The sequence below is a fragment of the Chiloscyllium plagiosum genome, chromosome 27 (genome assembly GCF_004010195.1).
Source record: "Chiloscyllium plagiosum isolate BGI_BamShark_2017 chromosome 27, ASM401019v2, whole genome shotgun sequence".
Classification (NCBI taxonomy): Eukaryota; Metazoa; Chordata; class Chondrichthyes; order Orectolobiformes; family Hemiscylliidae; genus Chiloscyllium; species Chiloscyllium plagiosum.
The window spans coordinates 42,105,218-42,112,257 of NC_057736.1; the positions used below are offsets into that span (position 1 = coordinate 42,105,218).

Consider the following 7,040-nt stretch of genomic DNA (forward strand, 5'->3'; position numbering starts at 1 on the left):
TCTTAGCTGCTTCTCCCTAGTCCCACCCCCCTCCCATTTATCTCTCCACCCTGGAGGCTCACTGCCTCATTCCTGATGAAGGGCTTTTGCCTGAAATGTCGATTTTGTTGCTCCTCGGATGCTGCTCGACCTGCTGTGCTTTTCCAGCACCACTCTAATCTTGACTCTAATATCACACCTTGAATGCATTGTCTGAGCTGAGATTTCACTCTTTTTTTAATATACAGATAAAATCTTAAGTTATCCAACACAGTGACTTGAAAGAAATTCTGGGATTTACATATTACTGACTCGAAACCTGCAACCCATTCGACATGATTAAAGACTTAACAGCAATCTAGGGTTCAATACATTACATCAGTTGTATGACACTTTGATCTCTTACTATAAATTCTGTGTCCTATGATCCTATCCCACTAGCTACCTGATGAAAGAGCAGTGATCTGAGCACTTGCACTTTCAAATAAACCTGGTGGACAATAACCTGGTGTTGTGTGGTTTTTAACATTTATAAGACAATTGGTCAGATACATGATTGAGAAAGATTTAGAAGGATATGGGCCCAAATACAGGCAAGTGGGAGCAGTTTAGTTTGGAAAACTTGGTCAGCATGGATTGGTTGGACCAAAGGGTCACTTTCCATGATGTATGACTCTATATGCTATTAAATACAAATTGTTAATTTAATCAACGGGCTTCACATATTAATTTTTTTAAATATAAAATTGTACAGTCTCCTGCCAGACCTTTTTTGGAACTTTCAAGTTAATCTCTGGAAGTTTTCCAAGTGGGTTATAAAGAGACATTCATTTCGACTCTGGGAACTTTCACACTGACTAACTTCAAGAATTACTCCAAGAGCAATCAGGAGACGTTAACAGATACTAGCTCAGGACTTGTCAGACAACACCTGAACAAAACATTCCCTGGCACTGTGTTTGGAGGGAGAAAGTGAGGATTGCAGATGCTGGAGATCAGAGGCAAAAAGTGCGGTGCTGGAAAAGCACAGCAGGCCAGGCAGCTTCTGAGGAGCAGGAGAGTCAATGTTTTGAGCATAAGTCTTTCATCCTGATGAAGAGCTTATGCTTGAAACGTCGACTCTCCTGCTCCTCGGATGCTGCTTGACCAGCTGTGCTTTTCCAGCGCCATGCTTTTTGACCTTGATTGGAAGATAATACAAATCTACCTTGTTAAGGAACGTAAGATGTTTTCTGAGATTGAGGGCTGGGGGTTTTGAAGGGGATGGGTAGGGACAACTCAACCACCTGATGGAATTATTACAATATGTGGGAAATATAACTTTGCAGTTTAAAAGCTGTTCAGCTACAGTAGCACTCTTGGCTGCCAAGTGCAGAAGAGACAGGCTCAGTTGTGATCTGCAGAAATATCATGGCTCTCCCCTGATCACAGCCATCTTGGAACATCCCAGCAGGGTTAGAGGATCAAAGAGGTGACAGGCTTATCCTTCTCCCTCTGAAATCTCTCTCAAAAACTGCACCCTGTTTGCTGCAACCACCCAGAGATTACCCTGCTGAAACCAAGAGATTTTTATCAATGGAAGTTGTCAACTCAGCACCACTTAAATCACTTGGCCATATCTTTAAACTGGCACTTTGGATCACGAAAGGAACATAAAGTCATAGAGTCATAGAGATGAACAGTACGGAAACAGACCTTTCGGTTTGGCTCATCCGACCAGATATCCTAACCTAATGTAGTCCCATTTGCCAGCACTTGGCCCATTTCCCTCGAAACCCTTCCTATTCATATACCCGTCCAGATGCCTCTTAAATACTGCAACTGTACCAGCCTTCACCACTTCCTCTGGCAGCTCATTCCATACACGTACCACCTCCAGCATGAAAAAGTTGCCTCTTGAGTCCCTTTTGTATCTTTCCCCTCTCACCGTGAACCTATGCCCTCTAGTTTTGGGCTCCCCCACCTCAAGGAAAAGACCTTGTCTATTTATCCTATCTATGCCCCTCATGATTTTATAAAGCTCTGCAATGTCAACCCCCCTCAGCCTCCGATGCTCCAGGGAAAACAGCTCCAGCCTATTCAGCCTTTCCCTAGAGCTCAAATCCTCCAACTCTGGCAATATCCTTGTAAATCTTTTCTGAACCCTTCCACGTTTCACAACATCCTTACGATAGGAAAGGGACCAGAATTGCACACAATATTCCAAAAGTGGCCTAACTAACGTCCTGTACAGCTGCAACATAACCTCCCAACTCCTGTACTCAATACTTTGACCAATAAAGGAACCAAGCACCTTCACTATCCTATCTACCTGCGACTCCACTTTCAAGGAGCTATGAACCTGCACTCCAAGGTCTCTTTATTCAGCAACACTCCCTAAGATCTAATCATTAAATGTATAAGTCCTGCTCTGATTTGCTTTTCCAAAATGCAGCACCTCACATTTATCTAAATTAAACTCCATCTGCCACTCCTCAGCCCATTGGCCCATCTGATCAAGATCCTGTTGTATTCTGAGGTAACTTTCTTTGCTGTCCAATACACCTCCAATTTTGGTGTCATCTGGAAATGTACTAACTGTACCTCCTATGTGTACATCCAAATCATTTATATAAATGACGAAAAGCAGTGGACCCAGCACCGATCCTTGTGGCACTCCACTGGTCACAGGCCTCCAGTCTAAAAAAACAACCCTACACCACCAGCCTCTGTCTTCTACCTTCCAGCCAGTTCTGTATCCAAATGGCTAGTTCTCCCTGTATTCTATATGATCTAACCTTGCTAACCAGTCTCCCATGGGGAACTTTGGCAAACGCCTTACTGAAGTCCATTTAGAACACATCCACCGCTCTGCCCTCATCAATCCTTTTTGTTACTTCTTCAAAAAGTTCAATCAAGTTTGTGAGACATAATTTCCCATGCACAGCCATGCTAACTATCACTAAGCAGTCCTTGCCTTTCCAAACACATGTAAATCCTGTCCCTCAATGTTCCATGCAAAAACTTGCTCACCACTGATGTCAGACTCACCGGTCTATAGTTCCCTGGCTTTTTCTTACAACCCCTCTTACAACCTCTCTTAAACAGTGGCACCACGTTAGTCAACCTCCAGTCTTCAAGCACCTCAACTATGACTATCGATGATACAAATATCCCAGCAATCATTTCCCTAGCTTCCCACAGAGTTCTAGGGAACACCTGATTAGGTCCTGGGGATTTATCCATTTTTATGTGTTTCAAGGCAGGCAGCACCACCTTGTGTGTAATATGGACATTTTTGAAGATGTCATCATCTATCTCCCCATGTTCTATATCTTCTATGTCTTTCTCCACAGTGAACACTGATGCAAAATACTCATATAGTATCTCCTGCCTCTCCTGCGGCTCAACACATAGGCCGCCTTGCTGATCTTTAGGGGCACTATTCTCTCTCTAGTTACCCTTTTGTCCTTAATGTGTTTGTTAAAAACCCTTTGGATTCTCCTTAACCCTAGTTGCCAAAGCTATCTCATGTCCCCTTTTTGCCCTCCTGATTTCCTTCTTAAGTATACTTCTACTGCCAGTTGACTGTATTCCTATTTAACTAATGAGTTTTCACTTTCATTAATCTGTGACCCTGAAATGTGTATTTTTGTGTGTTTGCTACTTTGTGGAAGTCGGATATACTTTTACCTATTAATAATTTTGGATTTCTTCAGCTGAGTGAGTTGTGGTCATAAAACAAACTACTTATTGAACTTGAGGAATCTAGTTGGCATATTTCTTTACATCAAATTACATCTAGTTAAATACTTACTGAATTAACAACATCTCATCCCCTTAAAACCTTCAAACTCTGTAATGACCAATCCAGGAGTGGGTCAAAGAGAGGAACCAGTTCACCTGCCCTGACCTTATTACATTACATATAATGATATCTCTGTAGTGAAGTGATGGTGATGTGGACCGTGTTAGGACTGAGCGTTTTGTGAACACAGCTGTTCTTAACATATGTGAGCTGTTTTTGAGATATCCTGTTTATTGCCTTCACTGCGATTCTTTGCAGAGCCTTAACTTAATTTTGGTAAATCTGAAGAACAGACTCACATGTTTGCTCTCACATCTTGTTGCAGGGCAGCAGTTCATCCATGCAGAAACAGTGCCTCACAGAAAGATTCAACCTAATCATCTCCCAAGTTTATACCAGACCAATATTTACCAGATTGTGCAGAGGAGCACAAGACTTATAGATGCACAGAATGTTGTTCTGTCCAACAACGTTCCTGGAGTACTGCAATAACCCATACTTTATGAATGTAAGACTTACTCATCTCAACATGTTATACATTACAATAAAATATACTACTGATTTGGGGGTGGGCACAATACAATGGGGGCATAGTTGGGGTGGTAAGATGGCTCAATGGTTAGCACTGGTGCGTCACAGTGCCATGGACCCGTGTTCAATTCCAGCCTCAGGTAACTGTCTGTATGGACTTTGCACATTCTCCCCATGTCTACATGTGTTTCCTCTGGGTGCAGTCCAGAGATGTGGAGGGTTAGGTGGATTGGCCATGCTAAATTGTCCATATTGTCCAGGGATGTGTAAGTTAGGTGGGTTAGTCATGGTAAACACAGGGTTATAGGGTAGGGAGGGTGGATTTGGATAGGATACCCTTTGAAGAGTCAGTGTAGATTTGATGGATTGAATGGCCTGCATCCACACTGTAGGGATTCTATAATAAGATTATACTCACGAGGAGGTGGGTAATGGTTCACCAAGTCATGGTAAACAATTGTTTTCTAAGCTAGAGAATGGAGGATATTTGTGTTTCCCAAGGATCAATGTGACTCACCTGCTCTGTCTTTAATGTTTATGACTTGTATATCAGAAAACCGAGGAAAATGGCACAATTTGTCAGTGATACTAAAGCTTGGAGGTGTGGAAAGCAATGAAGATAATGCAAATTGAAAGCAATAACACTACAGGCAAGCAAAATATCGGATACATGGAGTTTAATTCAGAGAAGTATGAGATGATGCATTTTGGCAAAAGAGATAGGGAGAATGCAGATTAAGTTGCATGATCCTAAATCACAGGGACACAGAATGCCGAGGCATAGGTCTTTAAAGATGGCAGTATATACTGAAAACATAATTAATTAAACATACGAGATCTTGGGCTTTAATGAGACAGCAGGGGAGTTATGTGAACTTTACAAAACTCCGATTAGACCAAGACATTTTGATCATTGTATCCTGTTTCAGTTCTGGTCACCACATTTCATGAATGCGGTGAGGATCCTTCTGGATGAAGGGGAGATTCATTGGAAAAGATCCAGGGATGAGGGATTTTAGCTCCAAGGTTGTTCTGGAGAAACTGAGATAAAAACACTCAAAGTTTTAGAAAAGATTGGGGGCAGCTAACTATCTTAAACACAACCCTTACCTGGTAGCATAGTACAGCTGGCAATTGGCATAATAGTATTATCATTTGACTATTAATCCAGATGATGCTTTGGGGACCTGGGTTCAAATCTTACCATGACAGATAGTCAAATTTGAATTCTATAAACTGAAAGAAAAATCTGGAATTAGGAGTCTATCAATGATCATGAAATCATTGTTGATTGTCAGGAAAACCCCTTGTGGTTCACCACCCTCCTTTAGGGAAGGAAATCTGCCATCCTTGCCAAAACGTGACTCCAAACCCACAGCCATGTGGTTGACCCCAAGCAATTAGGGATGGCTCCAATAATTGCTGCCTCACCAATGTTGCCCACATCCCATGAATGAAAAGTACATCCAGGTACCAGGTCTGGTCATGTGGGGAAATAGCACAGAGCTCAGCCAGAATATTGAGTTCAATTTTGACTTCAACTTTAAGACCTTGAAGAGGATACAGGACCATAAAGATGAGAGACTTCAGTTCTAAGGAGCCAGTGGAGAAAGCTTAGAGATTTGAAAGAGGTGTTCAAAGTTATGGTAGAATGATTGCGGCATATAAGGGACTTTTAGATAAGCACATGAATATACAAGGAATGGAGGGATATGGACCAAGGGCAGGCAGAAGGGATGAGTCCAATCTGGTGTCATGTTTGACACCATGTCATGGGCCAAAGAGCCTGTTCCTGTGCTGTACTGTTCTGCGTTCTAATGAAAAAGGCAGCATTTCCAGTTGATAACCAGGGGAAATTTGAAAAATAACCAGAGGTAACATGAAAATGCAATTTTTTTACACAATATACGTGGAGTGCAGCCGTTCTAAAAGCTTACTGTCACTTTCTTCAGGGTATTTAGGGAACGGGTCATTAATTCTAGCCTGGCCAGCGATGACCCTGTTCATTAAAATAAAGTTGTGGTCTGGAGTGCACTCAGAGTGCTAGAACTTCCAGAAAGGAAAATGCTACATATTCAAAAGAAAACATTCATAGGGTCATGGGAAATGAACAGGGTGTGGTACCAAGTGACCAACTTTTCCACAGAGCAGAGGGAAGCTTAATGGAACAAATAGCTTCCTTCTGTGCTGTATCATTCTATAATTGAATCATTCTGTGTATATCCCTTATGTTGGATATATATTCATAATATAGCTTATACCATTATAAATTGTATTTATGTATATCATACATACGTAAACATCCTGCTACCAAATAAGGAGAAAGTGAGGACTGTAGATGCTAGAGATCAGAGTCAAAAAGCTGGAAAAACACAGCAGGTCAGGCAGCATCTGAGGAACAGGAGAGTAAGCCCTCCATCAGGAATGTGGTTAAAAACAGGGGCTGCAGATGCTGGAAACCAAAGTCTAGATTAGAGTGATGCTGAAAAAGCGCAGCAGGTCAGGTAGCATCCATGGAGCAGGAAAATCGATGTTTGGCTGCAGATGCTGGAAACCAAAGTCTAGATTAGAGTGGTGCTGAAAAACGCAGCAGGTCAGGTAGCATCCATGGAGCAGGAAAATCAATGTTTCAGGCAAAAGCTCTTCATCAGGAATAGAGGCAGGGTGCCTGAAGAATGTAGCATAGAATGTAGCATGTAGCAATAAGTGAATGGGGGTGGGGATGGAGGTGATAGGTCAGAGA

At 42.0% G+C, this 7,040-nt stretch overlaps 1 long non-coding RNA gene across 1 annotated transcript in view; it reads left to right on the forward strand.

The window, feature by feature from the left end:
• The window catches only part of LOC122563446, a 14,144-nt gene that overhangs the window by 5,970 nt on the left and 1,134 nt on the right, over positions 1-7,040 (forward strand). The window contains exon 2 of the long non-coding RNA XR_006315612.1: positions 4,092-4,274. This is a non-coding gene — a long non-coding RNA (uncharacterized LOC122563446). The remainder of the gene's footprint in view (positions 1-4,091; positions 4,275-7,040) is intronic.